The 20,300-nt window shown below is 34.0% G+C and overlaps 1 non-coding gene across 1 annotated transcript; it reads left to right on the top strand.

Moving 5' to 3' along the window:
• Positions 1-19,682: 19,682 nt before the first annotated feature.
• LOC127901610 (small nucleolar RNA R71) lies at positions 19,683-19,789 on the top strand. The gene has a single exon (XR_008053854.1). It is a non-coding gene; the product is annotated as a small nucleolar RNA R71 (small nucleolar RNA).
• The last annotated feature ends 511 nt before the right edge of the window (positions 19,790-20,300 follow it).

Here is a 20,300-nt window from a genome sequence, read left to right as displayed (position 1 = left end):
CAATAATCATACAAAAATAATATGGAATTTTTTGTAATCATTTTTATCGAATTGGAATGAATTTACGCTCAAAATCCTAAAAAAAAAAAAAAGAAGAAATCTCCATTTCGGCTCCTTCTCGTTGTTCCTCATCTCCCTCCGATATGTGGAACTATCTTTAGATTAAGGTCCTTTTCTCTTTCTCTCGAAAGAATTCTCTTCAACTGATGCTCAGACAAAGATTCTCTTACCGAGCCAACGACAACTGCTACAACAACAATACGACGCCGCAAGTAGCTTATCCACTCTCCATCCCTCGGTGCCCCGAACCCGACTCGAAATTAAATTACTGCCCGGTAATCGGTAACGTTAATCATCCAGGCGATGGCGCTTCGGGGAGATTAAATAACACCACGAATGCGTCGTACATCGCTGCATCCTATGTTAAGTTCATTGAGTCCGCCGGTGGTCGTCTTATTACTCTTATTTATAACGAAACCGAAGATGTTCTTTTAGAGGTTAAAAAAGAAAAAACAATCAATTCTAATGAATGAATAATTAATTAATAGGTGATTTTATATAATATTATGGTTTATTGGTGGACTGGCGGTGGCCCATTGGGCAACTGAAAACAAATAATTAATAATTAATAGATTTTTTAAATCTTCACAAAGAAATGGGGCGCATCTGACCCTGATCCGATAGTGGCCAGGCCTTAGTTTGGAGAGTTGGATTTTTTAAGGGCCACGACCCTTCGGGTTAGGACTTGACCAAGCCTGAGTCCAACTCTAATCTAATCCATTGCCATCTCTAAGGCTAAAAATGGTCTAAATGCAGCCTCAAAACACACTGCACCTTCGATAAAAAATGCTAATTTCTGAAGCATTTGACGTTCTCTAGAAAAATTATGATGAATTAGTTATTAAAAGCATTTCATACAGTGGTAGAGACAGAAAATAATAGCATTGGGTGTAAAATTTACAAGCTTTAGTTCATTGCTTTTGTAATCTTCTTGTATTTCTCTTTACACGCTTTGAGAAACCAAAGCTTTAATAAGCCAATCAGATTGTGAAGATTGAAGAACGAGTATTTGGTTTTGGATAATTTTAGTCTTTTAATAATAGATTTAAATTTTGATCAGTTTTTAATATTAAGTTGCACATTTAGGTTAAATTAAATTAAATTTCAAATTATATCTTGGACCTTGTTTTAATGGATTCCATTGGGTTTATGTAACTGCACTAATAAATTATAAATGAATGAGATTTTCGTACGACTTTATAATAAATTTTGAACTTAAAAGCTATGTATTTAATTAATCCAATGAGAGCAAAGTTATACTGAATAAAATATTTCATCTGAAAACTTTCGTGGAAAGCATATCTTTCCTTCTTTCTATTGTGGAAAGCTTTATTAAAATATTCCAAAGAATACAAAGCTCGAAAATATGTGCAATACAATGAAGTATGCTTTGCACCCCAAGTATGCCTCTTTATTTTATCGTACAACGTTTTCATTGCGAAAGTACTTCATTGTTCAGTTTATTTTGGTTCAACAAACCAATTCATTTCTATATCGGAGATTTATTTGTGAAGCACATGTTAAAAGAGAAATGATATTTTGCCAAAATGAGGACAAATTTGGTTTAATAGTAGGAGAACCAAAATGACCTTCACAAGTTTTGTTTAGACAGAGGGAGATACTTGGCAAAGGCGAAATGAAGAACGGTGGGTCGAGTAAGCTGGTCTTGGTATTCTCTTGTCTCTTTTGTTAATTATTTTGTAGAAAAATCGGAATTAAATAAATTCATGAAGGCAAAATTTTTGGTTGCTAGTAAGTCAAGGTCGTCTTCTACTCTTCTTTGTTTTCATTTTCTTCGAACAAAAAGAAATTATAAATTACATCAACGAAGTGTGCCACAAGCCCTTCTAAATTTCATTACAAGGTCGCCATAGGGAGTAGATATGGAAGAAGACTCATGAGTCTCTTGTCCATATGTAAGCTATTTTTTCTTCACTACAAAAAATATATCAATGTCTCACTCACCACTTAGTTAATTTGTTAAATCTACGAAGATTTGGAGACAAGGCCTTAGTAGCTGCTTAACAGTCTAAGCATTAGTATCTGTTTAGTGTGCCTGTTTAGTTTATTAAATAAAGCCAGCACGTGATGCTCTTACCTGCTGAGTCATTCAAATGCGGGTAATAACTTTGGTATTTGCTTTAGTCATTCGGCTATTCACTTTATTGTTTACTATCATCACGGGTGTATGCATATCATCATGATTAATAGAAGCATGTACACACTAAGTGTTAGAAATATGAGTCAATATTATTTTTGTAAAAGTTTAAAACATGAATAATAATTATTGGTACTATTTATATCATTGTTTATTAGTACTATTTATCTATAAAGATGGTAAAAATCCTCACAAGGACGGAGTCCCTTGAGGATTTTCTCCATTTGAGGAGAATATAGGACAGTTTTATACCTAATTTATTATTTAAGAAAGGGATGAAAATAATTTTTTACCTAATTTCTTATTTGGGGAAGGGATAAGGATGAGATTGGAATCTCCTTCCCCTCTCTATTTCTCTATTTCATTTTTTATTTTATTTTTCTAGAATTATTAATGAATGAATAATAAAATTTAAATTGTAAAATATTAAATATTAGTATAAATAACAAATAACAAAATATTTATATGAATAATATAAATAGGAGTTAAAATAAAGACTTTAATGTAATTTAAATTTAACCACAGCCCAAAGCCTACAATCCCACAAGCTCACAATCCACAAATCAATCTCTAAGCCACTCTCTCACAATCTCACTCATTCTTTCTCAATTATTCAAGTTGTAGCTAGCACCCTGCTTGTCCTTATCTTATCATAAACCAATAGTACGTCACATTGTCGGTGGCCGAGTAGCCCAACTCATGGCAATGTTAGCCAGTAGCCCCACTCGCAACATTTGTTGTGTCATAATTGGTGGCCAAGAGGTATCATTGCTTATAAACAATATGACATCAATATTGTGTAAAATCAGATTATTTGAATTTTGTTTTGAAAATCATTATCTGAGTATTATATATATCAAAAGTTTAATGGCGTAGAATGAAATAAAATCCATTTATGATCATTCTCATTTTATTTAATACATTTTAAGGTTAATATGATTAATTTTCCGAAACTAAAAAGCTATCAGTTGTCCAGGGATCGAAGAGCCTTAAGGATCCCCTATTATTATTTAGGGAAGGGACAAGGATGCCCTTAAGTAATTCTAACAGGATAAGGAGGGGACGGGGACATATGCAGAACATCGAGGATAGGTATGAGGATGTCGATCCTATCACCTTCCCTCCCCATTGCCATTTTATTATTCACGACTTGTTCACTAAGTAACAACTATAAATTCGTCAAGGTGTGTGCGAAGCACTACTATTGAGACCAATTTTCGCTCCTCTAAGAAGATTTACCAATACAAAAGGAAACAGATAAAGCAGATTGACATTCAAGATTTAATAACACTGTTATGAAGTTGCACTTCAAGCACAATAGTTTAACACATCAAAATAAAAATTGATGAAGAAAATATAAGATAAAAGGAAAGATAATAGCTATGCCATGAAGGCTTTGTATGTCTCCTCTTTATAGAGAAACCCTCTATAATTTTTTTCCTAATTCAATTTAAATTAGTCACCTACTTTCTTTATTTAATTAGAATTATTCATTGATGTGCCTCTAATTTAATTTAATAAACAATCCAAATCACATCTAGATTTGACTTATTGAACATTAATTTGTAAATCAAACATATGACTAATTTCAAATCAAACATACTAGTGATTGCTCTCACTTCCCGCAAATGTGGGACATTAGTATTTTAAAACACCAATAAAACTCCAATGGTAAGAAGTGAATAGATAAAAAGTATTGTTCGAAAAGCACCCAAAAATCTTCTATCTTCAAGTCCAAATATCTATGATGTAGGATGTTGTGTGTCGCAAGTAGGGTACTTTCCTAAGGCCATAACTCGGATTATAGGTATCTATTTTCGGTGTATAATATACCGTTTTGAAGCTTACAACGAGATAAACAAAACACTGCTAAAGTTGTTTTACCCTGTGGTCAAGCCAAAAATTCTGCTTCTTTCCTGTTGTTACCTAGTTTTAAGATTTTACTATGTTTTTCCTTATTCTTCTAGGATTTTTATCTCTTTTTTTTTTCTAGAACTTGGATTTGAGTGCCTTTTGTTTTCCTTTTCTTATTTTGATTAGGAGAATTTAATTATCATATTATAATTTGGATTTGTCTATTTTAGTAAATTTGTGATATTTAGGTTTGTTATAAAAGGGCCTCAAAACCCTAATTTTATTCATTTAGACTTTCAATAAGATTTCTCATTATTTAAAAACCTAGTTTCTTCTTTCAGCTTAATAACATTTTTGTTTTATTAGTTGGTATTAGAGCAAATTCGTTTGTCATCATGGTACGACCGCACGAACAAAAGCTTATCAAGAGGCTACCAGACAGGCGGCTGTATAAGTGATAACTCTATGAAATGAGAGTTATAATGACACTTTTAGACTAAAACTAATATTACTTAGAGAATAAAAGTTGTGTTTTTGTTCATTTTAGTTATATTTTATTTGAGCATCTATTTAAGCTTATTTTAATAATTTGATTTTGTTTTAGATCATTTGGTGCTCTGATTATGTGTGATTATAGGTGGCCAAAAAGCTCAAGTTTTAGGGATGAAATGCTAATGCAGTAGACTTGTAAAGATGACAAAAGAACTTGGCTGTAGAAGAAATAAAACAGAAGAAATAAAACAAGTATTAAACAATGAAGATGTTGTAGCAGTTGCTGCAACAATCTTGTAGCAACGACAGACTAGATTTCGCACGCGATTACTGAAAAACTACGATTTGAAGTTTCCAAAATGGAAGACACAAGGCAACACACTTTTGGTTGCCTTAATTTTGAGTTATAAAAAGAGCATACATGAAAAGAAAAGAGAGAGCCATCATTAAGAAAAATAACAGAGAAAAAAAAAAAGAAAACAAAGAATAAAAGAGATTGGAGGGCTGCAACAAAGATTCAAGGAGAGAAAAGAAGGAGACATCGCAAGGATTTAGCAGATACTCACTTCCTCATCTTTTTTTTTCTTTATTCATGAGAATGTATTTGATAGCTAAAACTATTTTTATTACTATTTCATTGCACATCATAAACTAAGCTTTATTGTGGTTGAGTGATAAATAAGCTTGATGGATATTTGACTTATATATGTGTGTTGCTCAGAATTTGCTATAGCATTTTGTTTTGATTTTATTTATTACAATTTCCTATTTTGGCTAACCACCCATTTAGTGAATACTAGCTAAGAAAATCCTTAAAAAAGGACTGACTTAGTGAAACAAATTAGGACGATATAAGGTCTTTGATTGGGTTTCCCAAGTTGAGCTAATCTCGATTTGAATAGGATCATTCTTAATCTAAGATTAGTAAAGAACTGGACATAGAGATTCACCTTATAGGGTAATTGGAACCTAAAGCATTTAATGTTATATCACATGTTAGCATAACAACTGGTCATTATTAAGTTGCATATAGATATGAGATATCCAACAGGCGACAACTAAAGATGCATATGGGATTCTGCCTAATATTGTAGTAGATGTTGTCGTAACAGAATCTTAATTCACAAAAATAGTCAATACCATTTGATTGACACTAAAAAGTGTACATTTAATAAGGATGAAATTATTAGTTTTTCACTTATTGTGTAGATTAATGCGCTCATTATTCTTAAATTATCTTAATACTCTCAAAATATATTTTTATGTTAAATTAATTCGCAATATGTTAATTTTTATCTTGTAAATATTTTTCAGAAATAAAGATGGAATTGGAATTAAAAACGGGAACAAAGAAGGACTACTGAAACAATTTGGAATATATAATTGATGAGATGTAATAAATAAATATTAAAAAATAAAAAAATGAAGAGCATTGTTGCTCGTGATGGTCAAGTGGCCATCTTGGCCACCTGACCAGCACACTCTTCATTGTGTGTGTGTGTGTGTGTGTGTGTGTATAATAAAATAAATAAAGATAATGCATTCAGGCAAGGAGATGCAGGGATCGAAAGAAGTTAGTAGAGAGAGCTGAGCCGAGACGTGAGATGAGAGAGAGAAGCTGAAGAATTGTGTCTTTTTCTTCTTTTGTTTTGTAATCAAATTCCTTGTAACATATTTCAAAAGTTTATCAAATAAAAAAAGTATTTTGTTTTCTTTCAATATGAGTGACTAATTTTACTAAGATAAGGTAAAGGGTGAAGCTCAAGATTGCAAACTATTAAATTTATTACTTTCTCAAGTGAGTTTTTAAGTTTATTTTATTCTTTTCTAGTTATTTTTATGTCATGTTGTTTTGACATAATGTCGACACATTAATACAATTGTGGCACATTAGGTACTTTATTCCACACACATAGTTAGTTGGAAATTAAGTGATATAATAATTAACTAGTAAAAGTGAGGCAAAATATAAAAATGAGATAATATTATAATTATAGTTTGAATACTGAGAGTGGATCCCGTAACCTTAGCATATTTTTAAATTGATTTTTAGTGATTTCTTTTCTCACAATTAATATTTTTTGTTTAACAAATTAACAACTAGATTTTAAATTCCCTGTGGTTAGACCCCAGACTAACCGGGTTATATTATAACTAGACACTCTTATACTTGGGAGTAATACATTTTTGAGTCGTGTCACCATTAAGTGAGTTTAATCACTCAACTACTCTCTTCTTATTGATTACATTCTCGTGTGTGGCTTGAGGTTTTTCTTATTGCATCTTGTTATTTGCATTTTTAATTTTGTTAGTTCATTAGTTTCATTAATTATTTTATTTTAATTAAAATAAAATAATTAATGAAACTAATAAATTGAGATTGCTATAGCAAATCCCATAACATTAATCCCTGTGGAGATGATCTGAATACTCATTAGTATATTAATTGTTGTGTACACTTGCACATTGACACCATATAGTAGTAAGGTAACCAACAACAAGACGCAGCCTTGCATGCGATGGAAGGTGTCTATAACCCAAGATTGGTGGCGACAGAGCGGGCAATCGAGAGTATTAGACTTTTTTAAGAGAGGCATTAACAGCAAAGGGTTGATCGCGAAGGAGAAATTCGGGGAGCCAATTATGGCGAATAGCTTGAAAATTTCAATCGCGAAGTCGTACCTCAAAACCTGGAACTCGCAAGACGAGTGCAATCATGCATACATGAAGAGTTAGGAAGTGATTTGGAAGAAAAAGACGTTAAGGATTATGATAGAAGACGTGGGAAGAGTTCGAATTACAAGATTAATATTGATATTGTAGATTTTTATAGTGGGATGCACGTTAAGGAATTTTTAAACTAGATAACGGATGTAGAAATTTTCTTCTAGAATATGTAGATTCCACAGGATAAGTGAGTTAAACTTGTGGCATTTAAGTTGAAGGATGCAGCATTCGAATGGTGACAAAACATCCAGAATCGAAGAAGAGTTGTGGAAAAACCATTGATTAAGTCGTAGGCTAGAATGTAGATGATGATGAAAGAGTATTTCCTACCGGCAGATTATTAGCAGCAGTTGTACATCAAGTAACAGAATTATAGGCAAGGTAATCATAGTGTTGATGAATATACAAAAGAATTTTATCATTTGCACATAAGGAATAACTTGGATGAGCTAGAGTTTTGGACAGTTATAAAGTATCTTGATAGATTGAAACAAGAGCTACAAGATGAGATTGTAGACACAATTTGCCATATGGGTGCAGCGGTTGTTAAGGCAAAGAAGTTAGAAGAATAAAAGTAATGTGATGTCTAGAGTTCAGCAGAGGCAATTCACTGGCATGCAAAATAGACCAAACAATGTTGCGTTTGAAAACAAACAGAAAACATGGGCTGGTAGTAGTCAAGCGCAACAGCAATTAAGATATCAACCATCTAGGCAGCAGTTGCCACCTAGACAGCTGAACAATCCCTATGCAAAGCCTATACTGAATAAATGTTTGAAGTGTAGAGAACCAGGGCATAGATCCAATGAACATCGTCCTAAAAATTTAAATTTGGTAAAGACAAAAGTTAGCGAAGTATAGGTGAATGACGTTGAGGATGGGGATGACAAGGAGGCCTTGGGATTGGAAGCAAATGAGGGAGAGTTGCTGAATTGCATTGTGCAGAAGATTTTATTGACGTCAAAGTTTGAAGAGGATAAACAATACAATAATATTTTCAGAACATGTGCAACGTGATAATTGATAGTAGTAGTAAGAACATAGTTTTCAAGGCACTAGTTGATGAAATGGGACTTTTAATGAAGAAGCATCCAGCACCCTACAGAATAGGATGGATAAAGAAAGGGACAAAATGTGTGTGATAGAAATGTGTCATGTCCTTTTCTCCATTGAAAAGATTTATAAGAGTAATGTGGTGAGTAATATAGTAGATATGGATGCGTGCCATCTATTATTGGGTAGATCTTGGCAGTTTAATATGAATGTAGTGCATGGAGGAAGGGATAATGTGTACGAGTTATGGTGGAATAGCAAGAAGGCTCGCTTAGTGTCTTTAAAGAATAAGAAAAAGAATCCTAAGGCTGAAGGGCATAATTTTCCGGCTATTGTAAAGGGACATTTTGAAGAAGATTATGACGGTTGGAAGGAGCTATAGAAGGAAGAAGAGTTCGAGGTGAATTTTGTTCTTGAGGAGGTACAACCATTGTTAGTTGAGTTCCCTGACATTACACCATCAGAGATGCCAAATGGGTTACCGCCTTTGTGAGATATCCAACATCATATAGACCTAGTCCCTAGTGTAAGTTTAGTAACTTACCCCTATCATCGCATGAGTCCTCACGAGCATGTGATTTTATAAGGACAAGTTGATGAGTTGTTGTGGAAGGGATTCATTCATGAGAGCATAAGTTCATGTGCTGTACCAGCCTTCTTGGTGCTAAAGAAATATGAGAGTTAGCGTATGCATGTGCATTAATCAGATTATAGTGAAATATTGATTTCATATTCCCACAATTCGAGATTTACAATATCAGCTTGATGGTGCTCGAGTTTTCTCAAAGATAGGCTTGCAAAGTGGGTATCATTATATTTAGATTAGACCTGAAGATGAATAAAAGATTGCATTCAAGATTAAAGAAGGACTATATGAGTGGCTTGTGATGCCTTTTGGATTGTCAAATGTGCTGATATTTTTATGCATTTAATGAATTAGGTTCTTAGCCCTTTTCTTACAAATTTTTTGTGATATATTTTGATGATATTTTGGTGTATTTTGTTGATGTGGTGACGCATTTGGAGCATTTGAGAATAATTATAAAGGTTTTGTGAAGAAATAAGCTTTATATTAATTTAAAGAAATGTAGCTTTTTGCAAAGTAATGTGGAGTTTTTAAGGTATTATAGTTGGTGTATATGGGATTCGAGCAATTGAGTTGAAGATACAAGCCATTGGAGAACTGCCTACACCCAAGACGATGGGTGAAAATAGGCTGGCAAAGTTTTATAGAATGCTCATTCACGGTTTTAACACTACAGCCACACTTTTTATGGAGTGCTTAAAGAAAAGAAAGTTCAAATGGGTAGAAGAATAAGAAGGAGCTTTACTTTACTTAAGGAGAAGTTGTCTATTGCTTTTGTGTTAGCCTTGCCAAATTTCGACAAGTTGTTTGAGGTCGAATGTGGTGCTTCTGGTAAGGGAATTGGAGTTGTTTCTTTCCTTAGAGGGATGATCAACTGAGTACATGAATGAGAAATTGAATGAAGCACAACAAAAGTAGTTGTTGTGCAAATTTTAATGTACTCGCAAGCGCACGAATCTATTGTAGTATAGATCTATGGTGACGAGTGTCGATCCCACGAGGAGGTGGATTTTAATTGTGTATAGAATTAATTTTGTAAATGGGTTGTTGGATTTATGGTGGAAATGATTTGGTATATGCTAAAACTTAAATTAAAATGGCGAGAATAAATTCTAAAATTGGAATTGCAATGGCGAGAATAAATTGAAGATAATTCTATTGAAATGGCGTACTTGGGTATCTGGATCCGTATCAACATGCATCATGGGCTAAATAATCCGTATTAATGCCAATTAAATCATGAGGGGGGAATCCACACCTCATGAACCACGCTCTAATCAATATGGTGCTAAGGGCTTATCGTGCCAAATAATAATAACCTTATACTAGAGAGCCGGTGTAACCAAGGCGGTATCTAGACAAGACTATTATTATTTGTCGACGAGAAGTCAAAACATCCACAAAAATTAGAGGGGAAGAGAAAATAAATTTACCAAATTAAGCCCATGACACATGTTGAGACTTCACCTTCAACCCAAGCTTGAAAGAAAATTAGCCACTCATAATTGAACTAGGGGCAAAATGGGAATTTATTAAAATACGAAGAAAATACAAGATGGAGAAGGAATTACAAAAAATGGATCCCAAAAATGGATTCAGAGATATCAAATTAGGGGGGGGAGGCCCCCTTTTTATAGATACATGGAGTAAATCATGGCCATCGAATTAAAAACAGTTTGGACGCTCAGGATTGCGCCACGTCATCAGTCAACAGTCCACGGTTTGACCACACGGATGAACAGTAACACGGTTTGACCCGACTTTGAACAGTAACGCGGTTTGACCCGGATGAACAGTAACGCGGTTTGGTTGAAAATAATCCTGTGTGATGCATGCACCGTACGCGAGATTTTTCGTCCACTGATATGCTGCCACGTCACCATCAACAGTACATAAGAATTTTAGTCCAACAGGATCGTGACACCTCATCAGTCAATGCCACATCATCGGTCAATGCCACGTCATCATCCGTCTATGTGAACAGTGTCGTGAACAGTAACGTATACAGTACCGTACACGTGAATAGTACCGTACATGTGAATAGTGCCATTTTTCCTTTTATGCTCCTCCAAAGGTTTTCGACCGTCCTGAGTTCAAAAGTGATGTCCGTTTTGCCGTCTGATCTCTCCTTTATTGTGAAATGACTATAATGCCCCTAAAATACATAAAATACTTAATTAAAATAAAACACATGTAATTAAATCACAAGAAGGTTAAATATATAAAAGTAAGGGTTGTTAGTAAGACTTAAAATATAAAATGACGGTTTTCTCCTTTATAAATATGCATTTTCTAACACTCAACACACCCCCCAACCAGCTTATTGCTAGTCCCTAGCAAATAAAGCGAAAACAAAATTCAAATTCAAAATAATTTTTTTTTTGTTTTAATAGAAACACTCGTATTTATTCCATCAGATTAATGATAGCAATCAAATAAAAGTATAAGCATTATCTCCAGTCTAAAGCAACATCACACCCACATCAACCATCCACATGAATTAGCCCAGTAGACTTTGTTTTAGCTACTCTCAAGAATGACATGTCAAACCCCAAAATCTCACTGGAAGTAGTGACACTCTCACAAATAAATTAATCCCAATAAAAATAGTCACTCCAATGAATGGTAATTGAGAGAGAAAATAATAAAGAAGTGATATCACATGCTCTCATCAAGATGAAATAAATATGCCCTCAGCTTAGAAATAATACGATCTCAAGTCAAATAAAATGTTAGTCAACCCACTTTATTTATCTTTTTTTTTTTTTTAATTATGCATCACTACATCTTTTTAGCCCATATAACTAGCTTCTACTTCAAACTATAGTTCCCTAAAATCAAGAAGGACTTTTATTAGGACGAAACGTAGGCTAGGGACATGGCTAACAAAGAAGGAAAATAAGGAAAACAAAGTGTATGTTTGAGAAAAATGCAGAGATTTTTTTTTTTTTTTTTTTGGAAGTTGCAAGGTGGATTTCACCTATTTTTATTCTTTTGAAACAACAACTTTTGTTTTTGTTTTTGTTTTTGTTTTTGTTTTTTTGCTTTTATTTGGCATAACTTCACTGAACAAAATAATTATTTACATTTTCTCAAACATAAATAGGTGATGGAACTTATAAGATATCGGGTAATACTCTAAATCGGAGTGGGTCAAGATGATAAGTTGACAAAGAAAAGGTTTTTTTTTTTTTTTTTTTTAAAGGCTCAAAAGGGTTAACTATGGATATTAAATAAAAGGGATGGCTTGAAAGGCTCAAACGGATCAAAAATGGCCTCTCCATCGTCTTTTAGGGCTCTAAATAATCTTCCATATCTACGAAGCAGACAAACATCGGGAAAAGAAAGTGTTTTCAGAAGGTGACTTAGTGATGGCATATCTACGGCGGAGTTGTTTTCCTGGCATTCGCACTAAATTGGAGAAATATAAATATAGATCATTTCGAGTGACACAGAAGATCAACGATAATACTTATGTGCTCCAGTTATTGGACAATTGAAATATCTCTCACACTTTCAATGTAGCTGATTTGTTTGAGTATCATCCAGATGATGAGAAATTGCACAAGCCAAACTCGAGGACGAGTTCTTTACTAAGGGCGGGGGACTAATGCAGGGTGTTATATGTCACAAGCAAGGTACCTTCCAGAGGCCATAACTCAGGCTATAGGTATCCATTTTCGGTGTATAATATACTATTTCGAAGCTTACAATGAGACAAACAAAAATTAAAATCTTCTAAGCCATTCTGCCGCATGGTTGAGACAAAAATTCCACTTCTTCTTTCCGGTTGTTTCCTACTTTTAAGATTTTCCCCTATTTTTCCTAATTCTTCTAGGAATTTTTTTTTCTATAACTCAGATTTGAGTGCCGTTTGTTTTTTTTCTTATTTTAATTAGGAGAATTTAATTATCATATTATATTTTAGATTTTTCTATTTTGATAAATTCACAATATTTAAACTTATTATAAAAGAATCTCAAAACCCTAATTTTATTCATTTAGATTTTCAATAAAATTTCTCATTATTTAGAAACCTAATTTCTTCTTTGAAGGAAGCTAAATAACGTTACCTATTAACAAACTATTAAACAAGCCTATTAGCACCTAACTCAAGCCTCTTTTATTTATTTAATAAAACTTGCACGTGCAATATTAATTTACTACAAGTTTCAAAACTATTTTCATATTTTGTTCTTTTCTTTTAAGCAGATGCGAAGTTTGGGTACATTATTATGAAAAGATTATTTGTTTAGTTTTGTTAGTTAACTTTGTGCGTGCTCTTTCTTGTTCTTACTTGTAGAATAAGAGCCATTGCTTTTGGCATATCAAAATTTGCACTGCAATGCATGTACCTTGAATTTTTATCTTGTCATTTATGTATATTTTAGATTTATAAGACTATGTATTACACTTTTTTTGTCAAATAAAATAAATCATTCATTTAAGTTTTTACCATCGAAAATTACTACGATATCCCAAACGGATCAAACATACTTCTTACACAGTACACACCATGTATAAAATAGGAGTGACAAGTCAATACTGGTTAGTGCACTACTTAAAATAAATCGATAAGTTATATCTCCGTTTATAAAAACATGAAAACGTAGGGATGAACATGTTACTACTCCAGTTTGTTAGGATACTGATTTTTTCCACACCATTTTTTTAACACAACCCCCTTAAAAAGAAAAAAAAATGAGTAAAGTCCATATTATTTTAGTTTGACTAAATAATTAATTAAATCTTTCTTCTTCTTATTTTATTTTTGTTACTCATACTTTGTGGTTTCGAATTCTTTACTGTTTTGAGCTCTCCATAGTTTTTATTATCTTTGACCACAACTGAAGTTTTTTTTTTTCCTTTCGAAATTTGAATTAAAAAATTTGAACTAAAGTTACTTTAACATAAGTTTAATTTGACTATTTTAACTTTATAAGATAAAAGTAACAAACTACCCATAAAATATTTTATCTTTAACATATAAAATTCAATATTTATAAAAAATTCATCGGTATACTACTTTATCATTATCACTAATACTCTTTAATTAAACTGATAAAAGATTTTTATGACATGATATCTCCTAAAATTTATTTAGCTATCAAACTTATGTTGAAAATTAAATTATTGAAAATGATGGGTGTCGAAGCCAACAAAAATAAATTCCTACTCTAAATAAATTGTGTATAGTGATTGAGCAGGGTCGTGTCCACAGAGATCGGTAATTATTTAAATCCTTTTGAAACGTAAAACGTAAAATGGGGGAATTGTTGACAATAATAAAAATCAAATTAAAAATAACAAGAATGCAAATTAAAGTTGTAATTCAAATTGGAGAAAGCTCTGGTTGAAGGAATTAACTCAGCTTGATTCGACTACTGATCATTGATTCAAATATAGATTATTATTACTCATGAATAGACCGGTTATAGCTACTGAGACCCTCTAATAGCCAATCTCTCCTTAACTAGTCGATAACCAAGGTACGACCGTTGGTTATTTCCCTAATCAATAGACAACCCTAGATACGATCATAGAATTTAATCAATTGACAGCCTGAAAAACCAGAGAGACCCAAATCCTAATCAACACATATGATGATTCATTTAAATTAGATTGTTTATTCTCACAACACAACTCTCTGCTATGTTATTTGTCACAAACATTAAATTCTTCATACGATGAATCCTTTAATTGACAATACATTAAGTTGATAATAAAATAGTGGCCAATTACCTAATTAACAAACATAATCATGAAAATAATTCAGAGAATAAACAAATACCCAAAAAGTAATAAAACAATTAAAGCACAAGAAAGATCTCACAGTAGTGATGAATCAAAGCTTTATTAACCTTCAACCAGAAAAATGGGTTTAGTTCTTCATAGAGAGCAGAGAAAAATTAGATCTAGGGTTTCTTTTTCTCCAATCCCTAAATCCCCGCTTTTTCACAATTGATTCCTCCCTTAAATACTCTCTCTCTCTTCTCTTTTAGAGTTCTATTTAAAATAAAATACTAATATCTAAAATATTAAATTCGTAATTACAAAAATAGCCAAAAATATAAAACACGTTAAACTAAAAACTGCAGGTCCGCAATTGACAGCACGCGCCCACGCCTTATCAACAAAGTTCTTCTTCCGCTCATAATTTCTCCAAGGGAACAATCATCCCTAAACATCATCTTGTAGCTCAATTTTATCACCAATCAATAGAATTGCACCTACAAAAGTAAATCACAGGTAAATCACTATTATTAAATGCAAAACATCGATATTAAGGGAAGTAAACAATGCAAAACTAGTGCATAAATTGCACTCTAACAAATTCCCCCACACCAAGATGATGCTTGTCCTCAAGCATATAACTCAAGATTAATCTCAAATTTCCACTCAATTCTCATCTCAACTCATCCAAAAACAATTTTAAGCAAGCATACCTCAAGAAATTAAGTCGTTCAACGTTCGAGAGACAAGGATTTTAAAGCATAGAATTTCGTAAGATAGAATAAGAACATTCAACCACCAAGAAGATCCATTCAAAACTCAAGTGCAGCAAGATTTAATAGCCCTCTCAATAACTTCACTCCATGCACTCAAAGTGTTTAGGGTGTCATTTATCCACTCAAATCAAATCAAAGAATGCTATTACCATAAGCTTGCTCATATATCACATCTCAATCCACAAAACATGAATAAAATGCAAAAATCTAAGGGTCTTAAAAGGGTTGTAATGGGGTTAAATTGGAGAAATGAAAAAGAAAGGTTTATGAAAGAAAAAGAGATCAAAATGAGAAGAATGAACTCATTGAATGAACTTATGATATCAAAATGCTTATTTCTACTCAAGTCACCAAGAATGTAAAATTTTTTTTTTGATTTTTCTTTTTCTTTTTCTTTCTTTTTTTTTCTTTTTTTTTCTTCTTCTTTTTTTTTCTTTTTTTTTTGTTTTTGATTTTTTTTTTGAATCAAACAAAAGAAACGAACCTTGCACAATTTAATTCAAGCATAATGCTTGTTGATCTAATTGAGAAACTTTAATACAAGGTAGAAAAAGCAACAAAATATATCCACACAATGAGTCCAAAAATCTCCTTAAATTGAGGCTCAAAAAGAAGAAAAATGGTTAAGTCGACGGAGAGAATTAGATGGGTAATGGTTAAGGCTCAAACAAAGGTAGCAAATAAAGGTCTTCGGGTAGAGAAGGAAAAAAAAATGCGAGAATAGAAAAATGGAATATGGTTTGCCCTTATCATTTTAATGCATAAAATCCCGTAATGTGGCTTCAACATGCATAACAAAGCAAGTTCTAGAATAAACAAACTAGGATTGATATTCACATAACAAAAATAATTAGAGCAAAGTGGTTGCTCATAGGCTCAAATCCTCACAAAGTTGGTAAATTTGCCATCAAATCATGTACACTCTTCAAATGAATCAACCATCAATAGTGGTGTAGAATGAGAAGAAGGTATGAGTGAGATATAAAAGGAAAGGTAAAAATGATAAGAAGTGAGAAAGATGTATGTAGTAATATGAAAAGTGAAAGATAAAATGTGAGTGATGAAAGAGTATGATAGAATAAAAATAGATGTAAATAATTTGAGATAGATGGGAAAAGAGTAGTGAGAGAGAGAGGAAAAGAAAATTAATAATATATGAAGCATACTGCAAAAATCATTTAAGGATGAGTAGAGTGAAAACAATAATTCCAGACATCAATAATGCAAAAATCCCTCCCCCACACTAAGAACTGACATTGTCCCCAATGTAAGATAATCAAAGCTCACATAAAAATTAAAGCGTAATGATAAAAAATTAAGGGCAAAAACTTCCTTGAATTGTGAGCTTTGATCCTCATAACGTCTATGGGCTTGGCGGGAATGGTGGGATAAATCCCACACTCTTGAAGTATGCGGCCAAATTCTGCTCCATCTTGTCACGGATTTCGATTCACGGGCCTGGAATGCAGGTCGTAGGCTGGTTGCGTTGCGATTGCTGCTCGGCTAGAGCTTGCTTGATGGACGCGGGATGGCACTGATTGTGTTGCGCGCGCGCGCTGGGGCTGCTGGATCTGCGCGCTGCGTGGGCTGTGTTGTGCGCGAGAGCTGGGTTGACGCTGGTGCTGCGTTGCGTTGCGCGCGCGGGACTGATGCGCTGCGTGATGGTGATGGCTGGAGCTTGCTGCGTTGCGCGCGGCTGGTTTCGCTGGTGGGACTTCGTTGTGCGCTGCTGGGCTGCGAGACACGGGATGCTGGTGCTTGCGCTCACGGGATGGTGCGTTTTTCGGCGGGCTGGTTTGCTGCTGGTGTGCTGCAAGCGGCTGGAGAAGAAAACAAGTTCTGGAAAATTAGGGATTTTGTGAACAGTGAATTGTGAACAGTGATTTTCGATTTTTGGTTTTTTTTTAATAAATAAATAAATAAAAAGAAAAAAAGGAACGAAAAAAAAATTAATAAATAAATTTTTTTTTTTTATAGTGATGAATCACTTTGAGACACTAAAAATTTCAGAAGTACTTTTCTAATAAGTACATGGGCACGCCTTATAAAAAATTTTCTTCTGACCAAAATAAGTAAACACATTAAATTTCAGAAGTACTTTTCTATTAAGTACGTGGGCACGCCTTAAAACTATGTTACTTTAAAAATTACAGAAGTACTTATTAGCTAAGACGTGGGCACGCCTTATCAAAATTTTCTTCTGACCAAAATAAGCAAAATTTTTCTTTTTTTTTTCTTTTTTTTTTGAATCAAAATTAAAAGAAGATATAACAAAAACCAAAACAAACAAATCATTTGGGTTGCCTCCCAAAAAAACGCCTTTGTTTTATGTCTTTGGCTAGACACATTTATGCATCAATCTCCATAAATGGGACTCTCGAGAGCCACATCCTCCACAATATTCACCGAAAAACCTTCATAAAAAGGTTTTAAGCGATGACCATTAACCTTAAAAACTTTGTCAGAGGTCGGGCTCCGAATCTCAACTGCACCATAAGGAAAAACATTAGTAACAATAAAAGGTCCAACCCAACAAGAACGTAATTTACCCGGAAAAAGTTTAAGCTTAGAATGAAAAAGAAAAACTTTTTGACCAACAGAGAACTCCTTTCTCAAAATCATTCTATCATGAAATGTCTTCGTCTTTTTCTTGTAAAAAATTTCCTGCGCTATAGGTTTAATAACATCCACAGAAAATACCGAATGTTCCTCACTAGGATATTTCATGGCATCATTCATATTGAATTCTATAACCTCTCCATCAAACTCCATAGTGAGAGTCCCTTTATGTATATCCATTTTAGTCCTAGCAGTCTTAAGAAAAGGTCTTCCTAGCAAAATTGGGATAGAATTAGAGGAGTTATCATCTTCCATATCAAGTACATAAAAATCAGCAGGAAAAACCAACTCATTAACTTGTACTAAGACATCTTCTAATACCCCATCAGGATATGCATTAGACCTATCAGCTAGTTGAATTATCACACAAGTTTCTTTTAATGGACCAATATTCAAAGATGAATAAATGGAACGAGGCATGACATTAATAGAAGCTCCTAGATCTAACAAAGCCTTTTCAACTCTAACACTACCAATTTTACAAGGGATAGTAAACATACCTGGATCCTTGCACTTAGGAGGTAGTTTCTTTTGAAGAACTGCTGAAACATTCTCCCCCATGTGAACTTTTTCATCTCCTCTTAATTTTCTCTTGGAGGTGCACAGTTCCTTAAGGACTTTAGCATATCGAGGTATTTGTTTTATAGCATCTAATAAAGGAATATTTACCTCAACCTTGCGAAATGTCTCAAGGATGTCTTTCTCTTGTTCCTCCTTCTTGGATTTTGCAAATCGGCTTGGAAAAGGAGGAGGTATCACAATAGGTAGGGGTTTCGCTTTGGTGGGTTGCGCATCTTGAGATTTAGGTATCAATTCATTCTTCTCAAGCTCATCTTCTACATGCTTTGTCACTTTCTTACTAGGCTCTTGCAACTCCTTCCCACTTCTAAGGATGACAGCACTAACGTTTTGCTTTGGATTCACCTCAGATTGTGAAGGCAATCTTCCTAATACTTGAGACTCCAGACGGCTTACTGTAGTCGCCAATTGACTCATTTGGTTCTCCAAGTTCTGAATGCTTGTTGTAGTTGCCTGCTGAAATTGTTGAGTGTTAGTCGCAAGTGATTTAACAATTTCTTCAAGAGATATACCTGACTTGGAGTTTGACTGTGGAGGTGTTGGTTGTCTTGGTGGATACTGTTGTGGGAATCCTGATGGCCTAACGCCATAGCTGAAGTTCGGATGATCCTTCCATCCCGGATTGTATGTTTGTGCATAAGGATCATACCTCCTCTGAGGCATGCCTGGAAATCCTCCAACTGCATTGGCTTGTTCAACGGGTTCTTCTTGAAGTGTAGGACACATATCAGTTGAATGACCCATATTGTAACAAATACCACAAGTCTTCACCTGTTGCACATTACCTACAACAAACTTTTCCACAAGAGAAGTGAGTTTATCTAAACGTTGTTCAACAGAAGAAATATTTACCTCATTCACATTCCTTAAGGTGGCATCTTATCTGCTGCCAAATTGTTGTGCATTGGCAGCCATATTTGATATCAACTCCCTTGCTTGAGTAGGAGTCTTGTTCACCAACACACCTCCACTAGCAGCATCTATCATACTCCTATCCATCAATGATAGTCCTTCGTAAAAATATTGAATAAGAAGTTGATCAGAAATCTGATGCTGAGGACAACTGGCACACAATTGTTTGAATCGCTCCCAATACTCATACAAAGTCTCCCCAGGAAGTTGTCTGATCCCACAAATATCTTTTCTGATGTTGGCAGCTCTTGAAGCAGGAAAGTACTTCTCGAGGAACTGATTCTTCAAACCATTCCACGTTGTAATCGATCCAGGAGGCAAGTAGTACAACCAATCTTTAGCTAGCCCATCTACAGAGAACGGAAAAGCACGCAGCTTAATCTGCTCTTCAGTCACGCCTTGTGGCCTCATACTTGAGCACACAACATGAAACTCCTTGAGATGTTTATGAGGATCTTCACCTGCAAAACCATGAAACTTGGGTAATAAGTGAATAAGACCAGACTTTAATTCAAAATTTACCTCCAAGTCTACATATTGAATGCAGAGTGGTTGTTGATTCAAGTCTGGTTCAGCTAACTCTCTAAGAGTTCTTTCTACAGGTGCAGGTCTATCCATCACTTGTTCTTCTGAATCGCTAGATGATTCAACTAAATCAGGCACCGCATCTGTTTCAGAAAGCAAAGGCGACGAGGATCGTTGCTTAGCTCGCTTTGTCTGCTGTCTCAGCTGGCGAGCTGTCTTCTCAATT

Source organism: Citrus sinensis, chromosome 3 (genome assembly GCF_022201045.2).
Source record: "Citrus sinensis cultivar Valencia sweet orange chromosome 3, DVS_A1.0, whole genome shotgun sequence".
In the NCBI taxonomy this organism is placed as follows: domain Eukaryota; kingdom Viridiplantae; phylum Streptophyta; class Magnoliopsida; order Sapindales; family Rutaceae; genus Citrus; species Citrus sinensis.
Note: the sequence above shows the minus strand (reverse complement) of the source record. Positions and strands in the feature narration are given on the sequence as shown.